Genomic DNA, 22,099 nt, shown 5'->3' with positions numbered 1-22,099 from the left:
TAAGTATATAGTAAAAGTTGTTAACTTACGAAATAGACAAGCATAGCAACATACAGCGCTCCCATACATCACCTCACCACCAATACCTTACATTGTTGTGAAACGTAACAAATTACGAAAAAGCATCTTAAAGTAGTACTACTAACTGTATTCCATATCTTACAAATACAGTATTTTCCCCCAACCCACCCTATTATTTTTCTGTTCATAAACCACACAATTTATCTAAACTGTACAATCAAAGGCATTTGGTATAATCACTGAGCTGTGCTTTCATCACTTCAATCAACATTAGAGCATTTTTATTATTCCAAAAATGATAAAACAACAAAACACAAACCACTATCATACCCATATTTAGTGCTACTAATTACAAGTCCAGTGATGTGCTTTCCCCATTTCTATTCATTTACAAATATTTACAATTTACTTTTTTTAAACCAATTTTGAACAGATTAAACCTCAGTTTTTCTGTCTTTAACCCCATTTTCTTCTCTGGTGACTTATATCATAGATATTAACTTCATAAGTTTGCTCATTATAATTACTTCATATTAGTGAAATCACCCAATATTTGTACTTTTGTGCCTGCCTTGCTTCACTCAACTTTATGTCATCCAGGTTCACCCATGTTGTCATATGCTCATGTTTTTATTTCTTCTTACAGCTGAATAATAATTCATCAAGTGTATATAACATAGTTTGTTTATCTGTTTGTCAGTTGACAGACACCTGGGTTGTTTCCATCTTTTGGCGATTGTGAGCAATGCCACTGTGAACATCCATGTGCAGATGTCTGGTCACATGTCTCCTCTCAGATCTTCTGGACATATATCTAGGAGTGGTATTGCTGGGTCACATAACAGATCTATATCTAATTTCTTTAGGAACCACCAAACAGACCTCCACAGTGACTGTACCTTTGTACATTCCCACAAATAGTGACTAAGTGTTCCTCTCTCTCTGCATCCTCTCCAACACTTGTAGTTTTCTCTTTTGTTGATAGTGGCCATTCTAGTGAAATGATATCTCATTGCAGCTCTTTTATTGGGAGGTACCAGGGATTAAACCCACGACCGCATACATGAGAAGCAGGCACTCCACCCCTGAGTTACATCTGCTTCCCTGTCATTGTAGCTTTGACTTGCTTTTCCCTATTAGCCAGTGATGTTGACCATTTTTTCATGTGTTTTTCTGCCATTTGATTTTCTTCTTTAGAAATATATCTATTCTAGTCTTTTGCCCATTTTTTAGTCAGGCCATTTGTATTTTTATTTTTGAGTTGTGGGATCTTTTATATATAATGGATATTAGACTATTGTCAGATGTGTGATTTTGAAATACTTTCTTTTATTGAGTAGGCTGCCTTTTTCCCATCTTCACAAAGTCCTTTGAGGTACAGAAGCATTTAAGTTTGAGGAGGTCCCATTTATCTATTTTTTCTTTCATTGCTCATGCTTTGGATGTAAGGTTTAAGAGACCCTTACTACAAGCTCTCTTAGATGTTTCCCTACATTAACTTCTGGAGTTTTATGGTCCTGCTTTTATAATTTGGTCTTTGATCCATTTTGAGTTGATTCTTGTAAGGGGATGAAATAAGGGTCCTCTTTCATTCTTTTGGGTATGGATATACAGTTCTCTCACCACCATTTGTAGAAGAGACAATTCTGTCCCAGAATTTGGACTCAGTATTCCTCTCAAAAATCAGTTAACCATTGAAATGCTGGTCTATTTCTGAACTCTCAATTCGATTCCATTGATCAATGTGTCTGTCTTTATGCCACTACCATGCTGTTTTGACCACAGAAATTCAAGGTCTGGAAGCATGAGTCTTCTGAATTCACTCTTCTTTTTTAGAATGTTTTGGCTATTTGGGACCCCTTTTCCTTCAAAATAAGTTTGGTAATTGCATTGGATCTATAAATCAATTTGGTAAAAATGATATCTTCATGATGTTTAGTCTTCTAATCCATAAACTGTCCTTCCATTTGTTTAGGAATAATCTGATTTCTTTAGCAGTGTTTTGTAGTTTTCTGAATACATTGCCTTTAAATTCCTGATTAAATTGCTTCCTAGATATCTGAGTCTTTTTCTTGCTATTGCAAATGGAATTATTTTTATTTTTCTTGATTTCCTCTTCAGCTTGCTCATTACAAGTATAAAGAATACTGATAATTTTTGTATTGATCTTGTATCCTACTACTTTGCTGAAAACATTTATTTACACCAATAGCTTTGTTGTAGATATTTCAGAATTTTCTGAACATAGGATCATGCTATCAGTGAACAGTGAGAGTTTTACTTTCTCTTTTCCATTTTGAATACCTTCTATTTCTTTTTCTTGCCTAATTGCTCTAGCTAGAACTTCAAGCCCAATATTGCATAACAGCAGTGACAGTGGGAATTCTTGTCTTATTTCTGATCTTAGAAGGAAAACTTTTAGCCTCTCACCATTGAGTATAATGCTGCCCTTTATTGTTGAGGAGCTTTCATTCTATACCTATCTTTCAAAGTGTTTTCATCAATAAATAATGTTGGATTTTGTTAAATGCCTTTTCTGCTGCAACTGAGGTGAACATATGGGGTGCTTTTCCCTTTAATTTGTTAACTTGGTATTAGATTAACAGATTTTCTTATGTTGAACCACACTTGCATACCAAAAATAAAACCGACTTGATTGCCATATAATTCTTTTATTATGCTGTTGGGTTCAATTTGTAAGTATTTTGTTGAGAATTTTTGCATCAAAGCTCATTAGCGATATTGGCCTATAATTTATCTTCTTTTAGTATCTTTCTCTAAACAAATTGATTTTATTGATACATATTAAGAAAGCATAAATCCTTCTAAAGGTTACAATCAATGATATTTGTTATTAACACATATTTGTGTACTCATCACTTCAGTCATTTTTAGAACATTTTCATTATTCCAGTAATAATAATAATAAAATAATAACAAACTAAAACTAACCAAACAAACAAAACTCACCACCTCTCAATCTCTGTGCTTCCCCTGCCACACATGACTACTTTTCTGTTTTCTTCTCTCTAGTACATTTGTATTTACATTTTGTAAAAATAGTCTTATATTTGCAATATCACTCATATTCATATTTTACATGAGGTTTCACTATATTATACAGTCCCATGTTACATTTTTATATTTCCTTCTAGTAATATATACGTCCTTAGACTTTTCCTTTCCACTACTGTCATACCCATATAATAGCTCTCCTAGTCACAAACACCATGCTGTGCTCTCAACATTTCCATTCCTTTCCAAAGATTCACAATGTTTTAACCATTTCTATTCTGATTAACCCTCAACTTTCCTCAGCTTTCCATTCTTTACCTTAATTTTCTATTCTGATTACCTATATTCTATTAATTCCATGAGTTTACATAATATATTTAGTTCATAATAATGCAGTTGCACAGTATTTACCCTTTTGTGTCTAGCTTGCTTCACTCAACATAATGTCCTCCAGGTTCATCCACATTGTAATATGCTTCAGGATTTCAATTCTTCTTACCATTGCATAATATTCCCTTGTTGGTATAAACCACAATTTGTTTAATCATTCATTGGTTGATGGACACCTGGATTGCTTTCATCTTTTGGAAATCATGAATAATGCCACTATGAACTTTGGTGTATAGATGTATATTCATGTCACTGCTCTCAGTTCTTCTGGGTATATACCTAGTAAAGGTGTGGCCAGGTCACATGACAAGTCTTTATTCAACTACCTTAGGAACTGCCAAACAGTCCTCCACAGGAGCTGTACCATTCTAGACTACCAACAATCATGAATAAACATTCCTATCTCCCCACATTCTTTCCAACATTTATAGTTTTCTGACTTTTTAATGGTGGGTAGTTTAATAGGTGTGAAATGATATCTTGTTGTAGTTTTGATTTGCGTTTCCCTAATCATTAATGATGTTGAAAAAATTTTTAATGTGTTTTGACGCCATTTGTATTTCTTCTTTGGACAATTGTCTTCTCAAGTCTTTTGCCCATTTATTAATTGAATTTGTTTTTTTCTTTTTAGTGGAGTTGTATGATTTCTTTATATATCATGGATATTAAACCCTTATCAGATATTTGATTGCCCAATATATTCTCCCATTAAGTCGGCTGCATTTTCACCCTTTTGACAAAGTCCTTTGCAGTGTCAAAGTGTTTAATTTTGAGGCAGTCCCATTTATCTGTTTTTCCTTTTGTTGCTTATGCTCTGTGTGTAAGGTTTAAGAAAGAACTACCTACCACAAGATTTTGAAGATGTTTTCCTACATTTTATTCTAGGAGTTTTATGGTTGTTGCTTTTATATTTAGGTCCTTGATCCATTTTGAGTTAATTTCTGTACAAGGTGTGTGATAGTGGTCCTCTTTCTTTCTTTTGGATATGGCTATCTAATTCTCCCAGTACCATTTGTTAGATATGTAGTTCTGGCCTAGCTATGAGGGCTTGACCACCTTACCCAAAATCACTTGACTGTAGATGTGAAAGTCTATTTCTGAGTTCTTGATTCAGTTTCACTAGTCAATTTGTCTGTCTTTATACCAGTACCATGCTGTTTTTACCACTGTAGCTAGCAGTATGCTTTAAAGTTAGGAAGTGAGAGTCCTCCAAATTTTTCCTTCTTTTTTAAAAACATTTTTCACTATTCAGGGACTCTTACCTTGCCAAATCAATTTGATAATTGGCTTTCCATTTCTGCAAAAAAGGCTGTTGAGATTTTTACTAGAATTGAATTGAATCTGTAAATCAGTTTGGGTAGAATTTACATCTTAACATTATTGAATCTTCCAACCACGAACACAGAATATCCTTCCGTTTATTTAAGTCTTCAATTTCTTTTAGCAATGTTTTGTCATTTTCTGAATACAGGTCCTTTATGTCCTTGTTTAAGTGTTTGATGTTTTATTTGGTATTATAAATAGTATTTCTTTTCTGATGTCCTACTCAGATGGCACATCAGTAGTATATAGAAATGCTGTTGCTTTTTGCATAAATAACAAAATTACATTAATATTGTATCCCACCACTTTGCTGAACACATCTATTAGATCTAGTAGCTTTTTGGGGGGGGGAGGTAAAGATTTTTAAGATATAAGATTCTATTTTCAGAGAATAGTGAAAATTTTACTTCTTCATTTCCTATTTGGGTGACTTTTATTTCTTTATCTAGCCAAATCACTCTAACTAGAACTTCTAGCACAATATTGAATAATAATGGTGAAAGGGGCCATCCTTATCTTCTTCCTGATCTCAGTGGGAAAACTTTCAATCTTTCACCATTGAGTACAAAGTTAGCTGAAGGTTTTTCATATATACACTTTACCATAACGAGAAAGATTCCTTCTATTCCTGTATTTTGGAATCAAGAAAAGATGCTATATTTTCTCAAATACCTTCTCTGAATCAAGAGGATTATGTGATATTTCTTCTTCAATTTATCAATGTGGTTAGTTACACTAATTGGTTTTCTCATTTCAAACCACTTTTGCATACCTGAGATAAAACCCACTTATTGTGGTGTATAATTCTTTTAATGTGCTTTTGGATTGCATTTGCAAGTAGTTTTATGAGGATTTTTGCATAATCTTTGCAATTTTTGCAATATCTCTATATTAACTAGAGATATTGTTCCATAATTTTCTCTCTTTTTTTTTTAGTGTCTTTATCTGGTTTTGGTATTACGATGAAGTAGATGTCATAGAATGCATTTGGCAGCATATATTCCTGTAAAATTTTTTGAAAGAGCTTGAGCAAGATTGGTATTAGATAGTCTTTAAATGATTGATAGAATTCACCTGTGATGGTATCTGGTCCCAGGCTTGTTATCTTTGGGAGGTTTTGATGACTGTTTCAATCTCTTCACTTGTGATTGGTTTGTTGAAGCCATCTATTTCTTCTAGGGTCAGTGAAGTTGGTTCATATGCTTTTAGGAATTTGCCCATCTTATCTACATCATCTAGCTTTTTGGCCTACAGTTTTTCATGGTATCCTCTCATAATATCTATTATTTTTGTAGGGTCATTGGTAATGTCCCCACTCCCATTTCTGATTTTGTTTATTTGAATATTCTCTCTCTTTTTCTTTGACAGTGTAGCTAAGTATTTGTCAATTTTGTTAATCTTCTCAAAGAACCAACTTTTTAGGTGAACCTCTTTATTTTTTGTTTTGCTTTTAATTTCATTTATTTCTGCTCTCATTTTTACTATTTCTTTTCTTTGGCTTAGTTTGGGATTAGCTTGCTATTCTTTTTCTAGTTCCTCCAGTTGTGCAGAAAGGTCTTCAGTTTTAGCTCTTTCTTCTTTTTTAATGTAAGAATTGAGGGCTATCAATTTCCTTCAGCACTGTCTTTGCAGTGTCCCATAGGTTTTGATATGTCGTGTTAACATTTTCATTCATCTCAAGATACTTGCTGAATTCTCTTGCAATTTCTTCTTTGACCCACTGGTTATTTAAGAGTGTGTTGTTTCATCCCCATAAATTAATGAATTTTCCCATTTTCTATCCATTATTGATTTCCAGCTTCATTCCTTTATGATTGGAGAAATTGTTTTGTATAATTTCAATTTTTTAAAATTTATTGAGACTTGTCTTGTGACCCAACATATGGTCTATCTTGGTGAAGGATTCATGAACATTTGAAAAGTATGTATATCCTGCTCTTTTGGGGCTCACTACTCTATTGATGTCTGTTAGGACTGGTTCATTTATCATATTATTCAAGCTCTTTGTTTCTTATTTATCCTCTGTCCAGATGTTCAAACTAATACTGAGGATGCTGTATTGCAGTCTCCAACTATTATTGTAGAGACATTTATTTCTCCCTTCAGTTTTGCCAGTGTGTGCCTCATGTATTTTGGGGCACTCAGGTTAGGTGCACAAATATTTAGTATAGTTATTTCTTCTCAGCAAACTTCCCCTTTTATTAATATATAATGACTTCCTTCATCCCTTATAAAAGTTTTGCATTTAAAATCTATTTTGTCCAATATTGATATCACTACTACAGCTCTTTTTTGGTTACTATTTGCATGGAATATCTTTTTCCAACCTTTAACTTTTAACCTGGTTGTGTGCTTATGTCTGAGGTAAGTCTCTTTGTAGACAACAAAAGAGTCTACATTATATGGCTTATATTGTTTTTATCCATTCTATCAGTCTATGTCTTTTAGTTGGGCTGTTCAAGCCATGAACATTCTAAGTTATTACTGTGAAAGCATTACTTACTTCTTCCATTTTGTCCTTTGCCTTTGTGTTGTCATATCATACTATCATCTATCTTTTTACCCTTCAATTTAGGCTTCCTAATAATCTTTATTTCTACACTCTTCTCTAAATCTATTGTCCTTGTTTTTTCCTGTCAGGCTACAACACTCCATTTAGTGTCTCTTGTGATTCCAGTCTTTTAGTAATATATTCTACCAGTTTTTGTTTGTCTGTGAAGATTTTGAACTCACCTTCATTTTTGAAAGACAGTTTTGCCAGATACAGAATTCTTGGCTGGCAGTATTTCTTTTTCAGTACCTTAAATACATCATTCCATTTTCTTCTTGCCTCCCTGGTTTCTTCTTTTTTTTTCCCCTCTCTTTATTTTTTTCTAAATGTTACATTCAAAAAATATAAGAGATCCCCATATACCCCCACCCCCCTCACCCCACTCCTCCCACATCAACAACCTCTTTCACCATCATGGGACATTCATTGCATTTGGTGACTACATTTTGGAGCACTGTTGCACCACATGGATAATGGTTTACATTGTAGTTTATACTCTCCCCCAGTCCACCCAGTCGGCCATGGCAGAACATACAGTGTCCAGCATCTGTCCCTGCAGTACCATCCAGGACAATTCCAAGTCCTGAAAATGCCTCCACATCATATCTCTTCTTCCCTGTCCCTACTCTCAGCAGCTAGCTACTGTGACCACTTTCTTCACATCAATGCTACAATTTCTTCCATTACTAATCACAATAGTTCCATGTAGAATATCAGTAAGTTCACTCTAATCCATACTCTATTCCACCATCCTGTGGACCCTGGATAAGAGGTTAGCATGGAATCTTATTGATGTTGCCTTGTATGTAATGTTTGCTTTTCTCTTTCTGCTTTCATAAGCCTCTCTTCATTTCTTAATTTTGTCATTCCAACTGTAGGAGTCTCAGTGTAGGTTTATTCAGATTTATTCTGTTTGGGGTGCATTGCCCTTCTTGGATACTGATATACATGTCTTTCATAAGAGGTGGGAAGTTTTCAGTCATTATTTCCTCAAATATTCTTTCTGTCTCTTTTCCATTCTCTTCTCCTTCTGGGACATCGATAATGCATGTTTGGAGTTTTTTTACATTTCATGCTATTATTCAATTCCCTAAGACTTAGTTCCATTTTTCTAATTCTCTTGTCTTTCTGTTCTCTTGTCTTTTCCAGTTCAGATATTTTGTACTCTAAATCTCTAATTATGTCTTTGAGCAATTCAAATCCACTTATATGTGCCTTTACTGTTTTTTAATATCATACATCATGTCTTGCATTCCCAAAAGATGTGTTACTTTTCTTTGCAGGCTTTCAAATTGTTCTTTGTGTTTATGCAGTGCCCTTTTCATAGTCTTTAACTCCTTAGTCTTAGTTTCCTTCAACTCTTTGATTTAGGAGATTTGTGTAATTATCATTGATTAATTGTTTTAAATCTTTTCAGGATTTGTTTCTTGGTTTGTTTCTTTGGCTGGACCATCTCTTCCTGTTCCTAGTATGGTTTGAAATTTTTTGCTAATGTCTAGGCATCTGAATATGTTGGTGAATTTACTTTAATATCCAATTTCACTCTCTTGCCTGTTGTTGTTTTTTCCAAAGCTCTTCTTTGATATTTGGTTCAACTTTTTCTAAGTCTTTAAAATTGCCCAGCTTAAATTATCAAAATTGGGCCAGGGACTCACTAACAGTATGCACACTTTCTCCCTGGAGATAAGGTATAAAGAGACCCAAAATCATTTTTTGTCCCTGAAAATTGCAGATGGTACTTGTCAGCACACCTTTTCACAGAGGTGTTCAATCTCTGCTTTCCTGTGTTTTGGTCTGGCCAGAACTGAGATTCAAAGTAGACTCTGTGGTTGAAGTAACTGAAGAGAAACCCCCAACTTCACCTCTATTTTCTCATATAACTGCTGATAGGGAAGAAGATGTCTGTTCCCTTCTCAGTCAGCTGTAGTGAGCCATAGGTTTTACCCTAGTTCAATATCTTGGGGGTAGGGGTTTGGTAACTCATGTTTGTTGTTTTGGGTTCTTTGTCTCTCTGTCCCTCACCCTCTTGGTAGTTGTGTAAGACTGTCCTGGTCTGCTATTCCCCAAAGCAGGTCCCTGAGACAACTTTTGGCTCTTTCTCTGTTGTTTCTGTGAGGGAGTTGAGCCCTGCCTGCTTTATCTAGCTCCATCTTCCCAGAATATCCTTCTTTTAGTATCTTTATCTGGCTTTAGTATTAGGGTAATGTTGGCTCCATAAAATGAGCTGGGTAATTTTCCATAATCAAATTTTTTGGAAGCGTTTAAACAGGAGCGGGGTTAATTCTTGAAATATTGTTGAAGCCATCTGCCCCGGACTTTTCTTTTGGAAGATTTTTGATTACTGATCAATCTCTTTGCTTGTGATTGGTTTGTTGACGTCCTGTATTTCTTGTAGAGTCAATGTAAGTTGCCTGTGTATTTCTAGGAATTGGTCAGTTTTATCTAGGTTGTCTAATTTGTTGGCTTGCAGTTTCTCATAATATCCTCTTATGATCATTTTTATTTCTGTGGGGTCAGTCATAAAATCCCATATTTCATTTCTGATTTTATTTATTTGTACCTTCTATCATTTTATGTTTGTTAGTCTAGTTAGGAGTTTGTCAGTTTAATTGATCTTCTCAAAAATCAGCTTTGGTTTTGTTGATTTTCTCTATTGTGCTTTTGTTGTATTTCTCAATTCCACTTATTTCTGCCCTAATCTTCATTATTTCTTTCTCTCTGTTTGCTTTGGATTTGTTTGCTGTTAATTTTCTAGTTTCTCCAGGTGTTCTTTGATTTAGCTTTTTTTTTCTTTTTTAATTTAGAAATTTAGGGTATAAATTTCCCTCACAGCACTGCCTTCACTGTATTCCATAACTTTTGATAAGTTGTGTTCTCAATTTCATTCATCTCAAGATATCTACTAATTTATTGTGCAGTTTCTTCCTTGACTCACTGATTGTTTAAGAGTATATTGTTTAGTCTCCATATATTTGCTAAGTTTCCCCTTTCTCACCTATTATTGATTCCCAGCTTCATTCCATTATGATCAAAGAAGGTGCTTTGTATAACTTCAAATTTCTTAAATGTATTAAGAGCTGTTTTGTGGCCAAACATGTGGTCTATCCTGTAGATGATTTGGAAGTACAATGTTCTGTAAATCCCTACCAGGTCCAGCTCATTTATCCTATTGTACAAGTTCTCTGTTTCCTTGCTAATCTTCTGTTCTAGTTGTTCTATTTATTGATACGAGTGTTGTGTTGAAGTTCCCAGCTCTTATTACAGAGACCTCTATTTCTCCATTCAGTTTTGCCAGAGTTATTTTGGAGCACCCTGGTTAGATGCATATATGTTTATGACTGTTTCTTCTTCCTGTGGATTGGCCCTTTTATTAATATATAATAGCCTTCTGCATTTATCATTTTTTTGCATTTAAAGTCTGTTTTATCCAATACCAGTATACCTATCCCTGCCCTCTTTTGGTTATAATTTGCATGAAAGATCTTTTTCCAGCCTTTCACTTTCAGTCTATTTGTATCTTTGGGTGTAAGGTAAGTCTTCTGCAGATAGAATTTGGATAGTGCATGTTTTCTAATCCATCCTGTCAGCCTATTTCTTTTGATTGATCAGTTTTATCCATTAACTTTCAATGTTACTACTGTAAAGGCATTGCTTACTTCAATCATTTTTATCCTTTGGCTTTCATATGTTCAATCTTATTTTTGTTTTTTTGCCTTTTGTTTACCCTTCCTGATAGTCTGCAATTCCACATCTCCTCCAAGTTTTCTTTCTTATCAAGTTGTCTTTATTAAGTCTGTTTGATAAAAGATTGGTGCTTTGATTTGACCATGTCAGTAGGATGTGACTCAGTGTTGAGTCCCCTTCCCTTTGGTGGCCTGATATGAACAGACACTCACTCAAGAAGACTCACAGGAAGAGAGAACACTCCATAGACACAGAAGAGGAGAAAGCATGGCTATGTTACAGAAAGGAGAAGGCACAAACAGCTAAAGCCCTGGGAAAGCCAAGAAAGCCTAGAAAGAAATGAGCTGTATACCAGACTGATATAGAAAACCCTATGAGATGAACCTATGCCAGCCTACAGCTGAGATTGGAAGAACCGGCCCACAAAGTCTTGAGAGGAAGAAGGAAGGAGAGACCAGGTAAAGATTGCTCACCATCTTGCTTTGACACATGGCAACTCACTTTGATGAGAGAGTCTTGAGTTGGACTCTTTAGGGCCTTGTAACTGTTAGTTGCAGTTACTCCTTGCAACTGTTTATAAAGGGTATAAATAAATACACCTTATAAAAGCCAACAGATTTCTGGTGCTTTTCATCAGCACCCTTATGGCAGACTAATACATTCACCATCATATTTGAAGGACAGTTTTGCTGGGTAAAAAAAATTCTTGGTTGGCAGTATTTTTCTTTCAATACCTTAATTATATCATACCATTGCCTTTTTGTCTCCATGATTTCTGAAGAAAAATCTGCACTAATTTTTACTGGATGTTCCTTGTATGTGATGTTTCACTTCTCCCTTGCTACTTCCAGAATTTTCTTTTTATATTTGCCATTTGTCATTCTAAATATTATGTGTTTTTGGGTAATATTATTGGGATTTATTCTAATTGGAGTATCTTGTGCTTCCTGGACATGTACGCTCATATCATTCATGAGAGTTGGGAAATTTTCAGCCATTATTTGCTCAAATCCTCAAATATTCTTCATTTTTGTTTACCCAGTGTCTTCTTAATGTATTTTATTTCTTTAACCATGTTGTCCTTCAACTCCATGATTTGATTTAGGAGATTTGTATGAACCTTATTTATTAGTTGTTTTAAGTCCTGTGTCTCATCTGAAGCTTTGATTTTTTCCTTTGACTGAGTCATACCTTCCTTTTCTTTAGTGTGGTTTGATTTTTTACTAATGTCTAGGTATTTGATAATGATGCTGAGTTCACTCTGATGTTCAGTTTCTCTCTCTTGCCTAGGAATTTCCTGTTAAGTAGCTGTCTACTACCACACTTGTTTTATTCTTGGTTATGCTTGTTTTACATCTTTAGGATTGCCCCTCTTCAATTTGTCAAACTAGAGCTAAGAACCCAGTAAGCAGCCAAAGGCCAGTTTTCCAGGGCCTTGGAGAGAGTAGCAGTAAAGGGACCAGATTGTCTCTTTTTATTTAATTCTTACTATTTTCCCTTCTTTGCATTCACTTTCCTGGTCTGCCAGCAAATGCCACTCTTTGACAGACATCTCAGCTTAGGCCCCAGACCCTAGGGGTGGATGCCTTCACTGTAACTCTGCCCAGGCAGACTGTGCAGAAGTTTATGTCCTTAGGGTGGCCAAGCCCCCCCAAACAAGCTGCTCTCCTCCCTTAGCCAGCCACAGCCTTCCTCCATCTATGTCCTCAGCAACCAACATAGGGTAGGAGGGAGAATGTTTGTGAAGAAAATTATGTTTAGGTCCCTGTAGACTCTTAGGACAAACAATGTCATGGCCCCATATGACCTGGAAGAGTGAGACCTCTCCAATGCAGCAAACTAATTTCACTGTCCAAAATCTGAGTTTGCCTTAGTCTGTGTCCCTCCATCTCCCCTTTTATGGAGAAGAGGACTCCTGCAACCCCTTCAGTCTGTAGCCACCTGCTGGGGGCTGGAGGATCCAGTGCTGTTTGCTCTGAAGTTGGAGGGATGGGCATCAGCAGCTGTAACTACAGCTTTACTCACTGGATTTTTCCAGCCAGCCAAGACTCCTTTCCTTTGTCCCTCTCTCTATTGGGCGGTGTCTAGCCCTGGTGTCCTAAACCCCACCACAGTTTTCCAGCTAGTTTCATCCTGTCCTCTAGTTATTTTTTTGAGAGAAGTCATTTCATGCTCTTTTATTGAGCAAACCGGTATGCCAGTTATGACACTAAGTTTATTTTTGTATATCATGCAAGTCGTCACTACAAAATATGCAAAAATTATTCAAAATGTTATGCAGTGAAAAGGTGGAACTAAAAACAATGGCTCCCAATTGTAGACAGCAGAATATCATGCAGTACTAAGAATGTTTACCAATGAGCAGGCAACTTGGATCCATCCCAAATTATATGTGAGAGAAGTTAGACACAATGGTTAAAAACCGCTTGACTCCATTATTATATAATTTTAAAACAGGTGAAACTAATCATTAATATTAGACGTTAGCACTGTGTTTATTCTTTAAAGAGTAGGAACTTCAAAGGAACAGGAGATATTCCAGGCTACAGGAATATTATTGGTGGGTGAGGATTCACAGAGAAAATATCTGACAGAGAACAGAGTTTAGAGTTTTGCTATTGAAGCTCCAGGAAGTAAACACACAGAGAAGAAAATATGTGAAGAAGGTGAGAAGGCTCCATTAGCTGGCTTTGTGGAGAGAGAAGAGCAGCTGAGCCTAGAGAAATGAGCTCCAGGAAGAGAGGACCCAGGAATCCTGAACTCTTGCAGACATCAACAGTCATCTTGCTCCAACAAGTGGCAACAGACTTTCGTGAGGGAAGTAACTTATGCTTTATGGTCTGGTAACTGTAAATTGAAATAAATACCCTTTATAAAAGCCAACAGATTTCTGGTATTTTGCATTGGCACCTCTTTCAGCTAACTAATCCACCATGATTCCCGTGGGTCTGGTGTTGCTCTGACAATAGCAGTTCTCCATCATATGGAGCTTGCTCTCTCCTCTCTCTTGTCTTCTGACTTCTGGCTTCTTCTGACTGCATATGAATTTCCTCTCTATATGCAGCCTCTGGCAATATGGATTGAGGACCACTCTGATTGAATTTGGCCTCATCCAAAATAGGCTCTTTGAATATCCCATTCACAAGAGTCAGCACCTTAACTAATAATAGCATCTTCATATATCCTATTTACAAATATGTTCTCATGCACAGGAATGTGGATTAACATTTAAACTTCTTTTGGGGAGATATTACTTAATCCCCAACAATTATGTTACTTGGTCTGAATTCTAGTTCCACGGGTATGCTCACTTTGTGAAACCAAAGAGAGCTGTATACTTCAGATTTGTGCAATTCTCTGGATATACACTGTATTGCAGAAAATATATATCAAAACATAACTAACATTACCTGGGAGTATCAGAAATTTCATTTAGATTTACAAAGACAAAAATAACATTACAAATTAAGAGAAAATATATTTATATAATCATTAAGATCCTATGATTTTGTCTTTCAGAAAAATTTGTTGTTTTTTTTTTTTTAAAGAGAGAGTAATACTGTGGAAAGCCATGTTATCACAACACTAATACTTGGAATTGAAGAAAAATAATTATTAATATTTAAGATAAGATAAAATATACTGAACACCAAATGGGTAGAAATTAAAACTCTATTTTAGATTTTTATTTCACTGATTCTGCATAAGAAAACAAAAATTGGTTGTTATGGCAGTTTGAGATTATTTGTGAATTCCAGAAAGAGAACGTTTGCAAACAATTTCTTCTGGATGTGATGTCCTTTGACTATATTAAATTCAGTTGAGGGGCCTTTGATTAGATTACCTGGAAAGATTGTTTTTAAAGCTTTTCAATTTGTCCATTTCAGGTAGAGTCCCTGCCCCTTTGCTGGATCTGATATAAACAGACACTCACACAGACACACACAGGAAAGGAGAACTGTGGCATTTTTTATCCTGCCATGTGACAGAAAGGAAAAGGCTCAAAGAGCAGAGGACTCAGAATGAGCCATTTTGCCTGAGCTCACAGCTAACCTTGTGAAGAGAGTGGGAGAGCCGACACTGATATAGGAAGCCCTAAGAGACAAGCCCTGGGCCAGCCTGCAGCTGAAATCAGGAAGAAGTGGAGCAGTTGAGCCTGAGAGAAAGCCCAGAGGGGAAGGTTGCAGAGATTGCCCACCATCTTGCTTCAACACATCGCAACTAACTTTGGTGAGAAAGTGCCTTTTATGGTACCTTGAGTTGGATTTTCCATGGTCTTGGGACTGTACACTTTTACCTCAAATAAATACCCTTTATAAATCCAACAGATGTCTGGTACTTTGCATCAGCACACTTTTGGCAGACTAATGTAGTTGTCCTTGAATTAAATGACTGCTTAACTATAAAAATAGGTTTTCCTTTTGTTCAACTCAATTGACTTCTAGGAAAGTAGTGAGTGACCTCATTTTAACTAGAAAACAAATACTTTCATGTTGCATTAATGTTAATATATTTTTAAATTATATATTATTCTTTGTTAATTCCTCATATCCTTTCAGATGTCATTTTTCATGATGTCATATATGTCTTCCTAACTATTTTTACTGAGTGATATTTTAATGAAATATAATCTAAAATCAAAGATATTTTATTGTGTTTATGTCTTAAGGCCAGGTGCAAATAATTCTGAATTTTGTTTGAAATAGCCCTTCTTTGGATATCTTATAGACTTCTAATTAAGTATATTTTTATATTTAAATATTTAGCTCAGTTAAGAATTGCCAGACTAATACCTCTACTTTTAGATGTATGAAAAACATATTCGTATATTTAGATAGAAAGATAGATATAGATGTAGTTATATAGTTGTAGTTATATAGCTGTAGAAAGATCCATTTTCTATTATACATGTAAAATATACATTATAAACTAGGCAAGAAATAAAAACGTCAGGATGATATTATCAAAGATAATTTGGTAGGAGTATAGTCTCCAGAATGCGCTAGTTCTCAAAACACTTTACTTCGCAGGAAACTAGAAAGATGAGTTGTCTAACAGTCTCAAAATATTCACCTTCCATTTTATATATAAACACTATTGACATAAGTGTGGTGAAAACACTTTTTCAAGTCTATATTTTTAAAATTATTTTTAGAATCATTAATTTTATTTTAGATGGTTATAATTATACTGTGTAGTACCATTTTTCTTATTTTGATCATGGTTTCATCTTCTTGTTAACCTTAGTGATCTATGATCCAAAATATTTTTGTACTGGGAATAAATCATTTAATCCAAATTCAGTTTAAGCAAGAAATCATGAAAATTATATAACCTAAGACTTCGAATATTTTATTTCTGCTTAAAACTCTTATCTGTGCATTTATTAAACAAAATACCAGCATTTCATATAAAGGAGGGGCATTTTTTTTTTGTAATATTACTGCTGATTGGGACTCTACTCATCTCTCAGCATAAATCATGTATTATTCTACAAGTTTCCAATTCAGGTTTCTTTAAAATGATGTGTATGTGCATTTTTTACCTTAACTAATTTAACAATTTTCAATTCAGTGCCATAATTTAATAAAAATTTTCAAAACACTCAGAAGTTTGTTTGTTTAATTTGAAAACATTAATTACTTTTCTTTTTGTTTGGTTCATATACAAGTTAATTAAATTATATAATTACAATAACAAGAACAGCAGGCATAAAGCAGTTTGGGAACACGTGTGAATAACCGAAACATATAGCTCAACTGGTAAGAGCAGAGGCCACTAGCACATTGGAGGGTGACCTGCCAGTAATGAGCCAAAGCCTGGCAAGAGCATCATTCCATGTGCTTCCCATGAGAAATGAAGTGGGTAGGTCGGGCCAATGGATCAGGTAAATTGAGGTCAATTGGGACTGCTTTACTGTTGCTGACTTCCACTTTCATTAAAGTCTGAACAGATGTTTTCTTTATTTGGGGGGGGGGAGCGTCAAAAATGTGACTCTTGCCTAAAATGTACCTAACTTAAAGCCCTAACGGTATTGTCAAAACCCGGCGAAAGTCTGTTTCAGCAGCTCTGAGAAGCCTGGGGGTATTAAGTAACCATGGAACTTTACAGTCACTTTGAAGGCCAACTTCATCATCACATGAGGGAAAATCACATGAGGGTCTGACTGAATCTACCTCCATATTTAGCTGCATAAAACTATGGCAAAGCCAGCACAGTTCCAAGTGGGAAAACAAAGAGATCAGCAAGATCTGGAATAATTTTGCATAGAGGAATGCCTCTGCTCTTCTGCTTTCTCGGCCCAGTCCTTTCTGATAATTCTTTACAAGAAAAAGTATTCAGAAGTGCAACAGAATTCAAGGAAAAATGCAATTATCAGACAGTACTATATGATAATTAAAAAATAAAATACCAAAAAAAATTTTCTCTAGAATATTAGCATCTTGGAGAGTTACTATTTCACCAGAGACCAGTATGATTAAAATTACTTAAATTATAGATGCATACTGACGGTCTGGAGAGACAATCTTACTAGATCTTAGATATTATATTCAATTTCAGAAGAAAGATAAAACAAAACAGGGAACTGCATATAGAAAATCTGGCTTCTGGAGGACCATGTGCTTTATGCCATTACTTTTTTTAATGTTCTAGTATAATTGATGGCTATTCTTTCTCACTAATTAGCAGTCAACATGAGAGAGAAAATAGAAAGAGAAAATTCTGTTTTTTGTATCTCAAATATCTAGCTCAATGCATAATATGTCCCAAATTAATGAAAAAATAAATGAATACATGGACATTCATAAGCTATGTCTGTGGGCAGAGACTATAGCTTACCATGTATGAGTTAGAAGACAACAGTTTTATAACCTGATATGTGAGAATGAACTCAGGGCTTAGTTATCAACAGATAAAGGTTGGCAATACTATCATAATGATCTGAAAAGTCTTTTAAAAGGAGAAAATGTGCATGAAATTCCATTGTAAGTGTGAAAATACTTGAAATTACAACTTTACTTTGAAAATTCAAGTATAAAAGTTGGCATAAGATATTAATGGTTTCATCTCTTAAACAGTTATAACAAGTGAATTTTAAGATAAATACAAGTAAAGCAAAAAACAGTTAATTCATTTCATTAATAAAATTGATAAGATATTAATTTTAATAAAATTAAATTAGTTCTTCCTATAAAATTCAAAATATTGATTAAATTAAGCAAAAATTCAATGTGGTCAATTGAGTTTTGCTACATTTAAGCACATGGAGTGGGTTACATATTAGGTGTATGTATTTAAGGCTTTAAATTCCAATTTCTTTAACTTTTGAGCAAGATGAAAATCAGGTATATAGAATCATTATCATAGTCATTGCATTTTCTTTATACAATATCATACTGACCCACTAAGACATTTATCAATTTAATTGTGCCTCCCAAAATATATACTGATTTTTATTTTCCAAAAATTCTATCATATATATATATACTAATATATTTATTTAGGGTGATAAAATTGAATATATAAAATAATCAAGAACTTATTTAGCATAAATAAAAATATTTTATACTCACAAATGTCTTGAGACTATAGGCATTAGCCTTCCCATTTTATAGATGTAAAAAGTGAGACTCAAGAAAATGACATAATTAAGGTAGAAGGGGTCAAAGAGAGATTCAAAAACAAGTTGTTTGACTCGAGACCTATGGTTCCTACAGAAAATATTGTGTAAATAGCTGAATGTTAAATGAACTTCCCAATATCACACTGTAAATGAATAATCAAGTTAGCATACGAACACTTAACCTCCAGACTTTCAGAATAAAACCTTTTTTCATGCACTGTCTTAGTTTGCCACGGAGCTACTGATGCAAAGCACTAGGAATGGGCTGACTCTTAAAACGGGATTTTGTTTAGGGTAAAAACATGTTCAGAAGCCATGAAATGTCCAAATCAGAGATGCTTTCTCACCAAAGTCAACTATTGGTGATTCTGGTGTCTTCCCATGTGGCAAAGATGGCGGCTGATCTCTGCTAAGGTCCCTGCATTCCCTTCCAGAATCTACCATCTCCCACTGCTCAGCTGTGGGCAACCAGGCCCTGGGCTTGTCTCTCTCTGGGCTGCCTCTTTCATTCTCAGCTGCTCTGCTTTTTTCATGAGTTCACCTGTGAGCGAGCAGACATAGAGCTTGTCTCTTCAGCTTTAAGCTGCTCCAGGGGCCCAGTATCTTGGCGACTTTGTGCTTAAGCTTCGGCTGCTAGTGATCCTTGAGTCTTCTCTCACATGGCAGGATCAAAAATAGTGACTCCTTTCTCTGTATCTCTGTGTCACTGTTTATATAAATCTCTAGTAAGAGGGCAGAGATGCAACCTGAGTCATGCCTCACTGACTAGTCCAGTCAAAAGGGGCCCGCACCCACAAGAATGGGTTCATTCAAGAACATAATCTCTTTCTTTTGGGGATTCATAAAGTAACTTCAAACTGTCGCAGATACCTTGTTCTGATATACTTTATTTTATTTTGCTTTTATGACAGTTGAGTTATATATATGCTCTTCTTATTTGATCTAGTCTCATGGAACAGGAATTGTTTGCTAATTTTATCTAAAATGGTATTTGCAAATAGGGTACTTGAGATAGTGGTGAAATAATCAAAATCAGCTTTTTTGGCAGTATTGAGGACAGGTAGTTAAATTACGCAATAGATTTCATCATGAAATGTTAAAGTAAAATATCACAGCACACCAAAAAAACCTTTGTATTTGATTTAGTATTACTGTCATTAGTGGTAGGCTTGACTTATTAAAGTAATAAAATAAATGTGTAAAACTGGATGTGAGAATTACACAGCATTTATTAAGTTGAGCCTGTTTCTATAATACAAAGCACTGTAGGCACATTTTCAAATAGTAGCAGAAATTATAAATGCTGAATAATTATTACTATTATTCTATTAAGAGAAGTTAAAATTTGCTAAATGAAAATATTTTCAAGAGGGAAAATGCCTTTCTAAATAAGGCCAGATAAATTATATTTGTTTACGTGAATGGTTAATCAGGTAAACTTCCAGTGGAAGTTTAAGAATAAATGATTTCATGAGAACACTTTCTATACAACATTACAAAGAAACATTTCAAAGCAGTTTGCTAGCTCATATTACAAAGTAATTCTCCAGAATAAAATGAAAAATTGAGCAAATAGAAAGGTAAATGTGTAGGAAAGGGAACTACTAGGTATCCAAAACACTCTATGATGCTTTATTAATATGGCCTTACTTAATTGACATTACTGATCATAGATTTTCAATTTTTGGTATGTAGACATGACTTATTGAAGATATTTATGGATGCTGGTAGAAAATGTTGAAGCATATTAATAACGAATATAGATAATATCTCCTAGGGCTTTTTTAGTTTATAAGTACTTTTAAGTGTCTTGTGTCATTGTATTATTATAATATTCTCAAAAGGTAATATTATAGCCTATTTACAGAAAGGGAACCAGCATTCCTTGAGTTCTGTTAAAGTCAAGTTTCAGAAGCCAGATTTTGTTCTCTAAGAGAACTTTGAGAGAAAGATAGATCCTTGTATTTGGAAGATGTGAGATGCTAACTGGAGAGCAAGGAGGCTGAAGATGGGAACTAAATCAGATATGGTCTAATATTAATGGAAAAGACCAGTCAGTTAAAGTCATCATGTGAGTTAACAACAAAACAAAGTTCCTTCTTTCCCTGTTTTATTAGTCAAATCAGTCAAAAAATAGCCATTGAATCCTCACTGATTTCTAGGTAATCCAGGCATGCAGCAGAGAAAGAAACAGATACAGTCACCTCTGATGTGATGTCTATATCCTTGTGAAATAAACAACAACAAAAATAGAATATACAACATAATATGAGATAATGGTAATCACTAAAGACAAACTCAGTAGAATAATGGAATATAGAGTTATATATGTGCTATTTTATGATAAGGTCATGAATGAATCACTTTCTGAGATTGTAATTCTAGAGCAGAACAGAATGAAAGGAGGAAAAAATGTAAAAGGCCATGAAAATATCTATGAAGAGAGTTCTATCTTCAGGAAGACAGCATTGTCTATAGTTTCCCAGGACTTCTTGTCTCACTATTCTGGAGGCTAAAAGTCAAACTGAGGTATCAGTAAGGTCTTCCCCAAACCTTTAAGTAATCCATGCCATGACTCAATCTCTGCCTCCATCACATGGCCTCCTTCTCTCTGCTTCTTTCCTTCTCGTAAGTACATCATACATACTGTATTAGGGCCCACACTAATCCAATTCATGGGGCCTGGGGTTAGGATTTGATGGTACCTTTTGGGGGGACACAATCCAATCTGTAATATAGAGGGAGCACCAAGTGCTGAAGCAGGGACAAGAGCTCATCATATACAAATAAGAGAAGAGAGAGGTCTATGGCTGGTGGCAAGGGAGAGATGATGGAGAAATGTATTTGGCAAGCCAACCAAGACCAGTATCATGAGATCTCATGAGGAGAACTCTATCACAGTCCCTAAAGGAACAGCAACAATCTCCCAAGTGCAATGGCAAAGACCAAAAAAGAAGGAAGGCCCAATAATCAGCCCTTGATACTAATGACTAAGCTTGCAAGCCTGTGCACCTGAAATAAGAACAAGGCCTAGAGCTGCAGGGTGCCTAGGAGTTACCTCCTGAGAGCCTCCCCGTGTTGCTCAAATGTGGCCAGTCTTGAAGCCAAACTCAGCATGTAAATGTGTTGTCTTCTCCCCAGCATGGGACATGACTCCCAGGCATGAGCCTCCCCAGTGCTGAGGGATTACTACCAAGTACCAGCTGATGATGTAACTAGAAAATGACCTTGAATAAAAGGGTCAACTCGGACTAGCAGAATATCTCAGTCTACGTATAATACCAGGAGTAAAAAATGCTTTTTGACCTGAACAAAAGGGGGTAAAGGAAAGGGCAAATGAGTTTATATGGCTATGAGTCTCCAAAAAGCCAAGAGGTTATCAGAAGGGTTGCCCTTATGCACACCTGAGCAGAGTCCCAGAGACAGCTAAAGTAGATACAACCCCAGGTATTGGTTCTTCTGAAGGCTACAGAGACCCACAGGTTCTATGG

The sequence above is a fragment of the Dasypus novemcinctus genome, chromosome 16 (genome assembly GCF_030445035.2).
Source record: "Dasypus novemcinctus isolate mDasNov1 chromosome 16, mDasNov1.1.hap2, whole genome shotgun sequence".
NCBI lineage: Eukaryota > Metazoa > Chordata > Mammalia > Cingulata > Dasypodidae > Dasypus > Dasypus novemcinctus.
The sequence above is the reverse complement of the archived record's forward strand: the minus strand, read 5'-3'. Positions refer to the sequence as shown.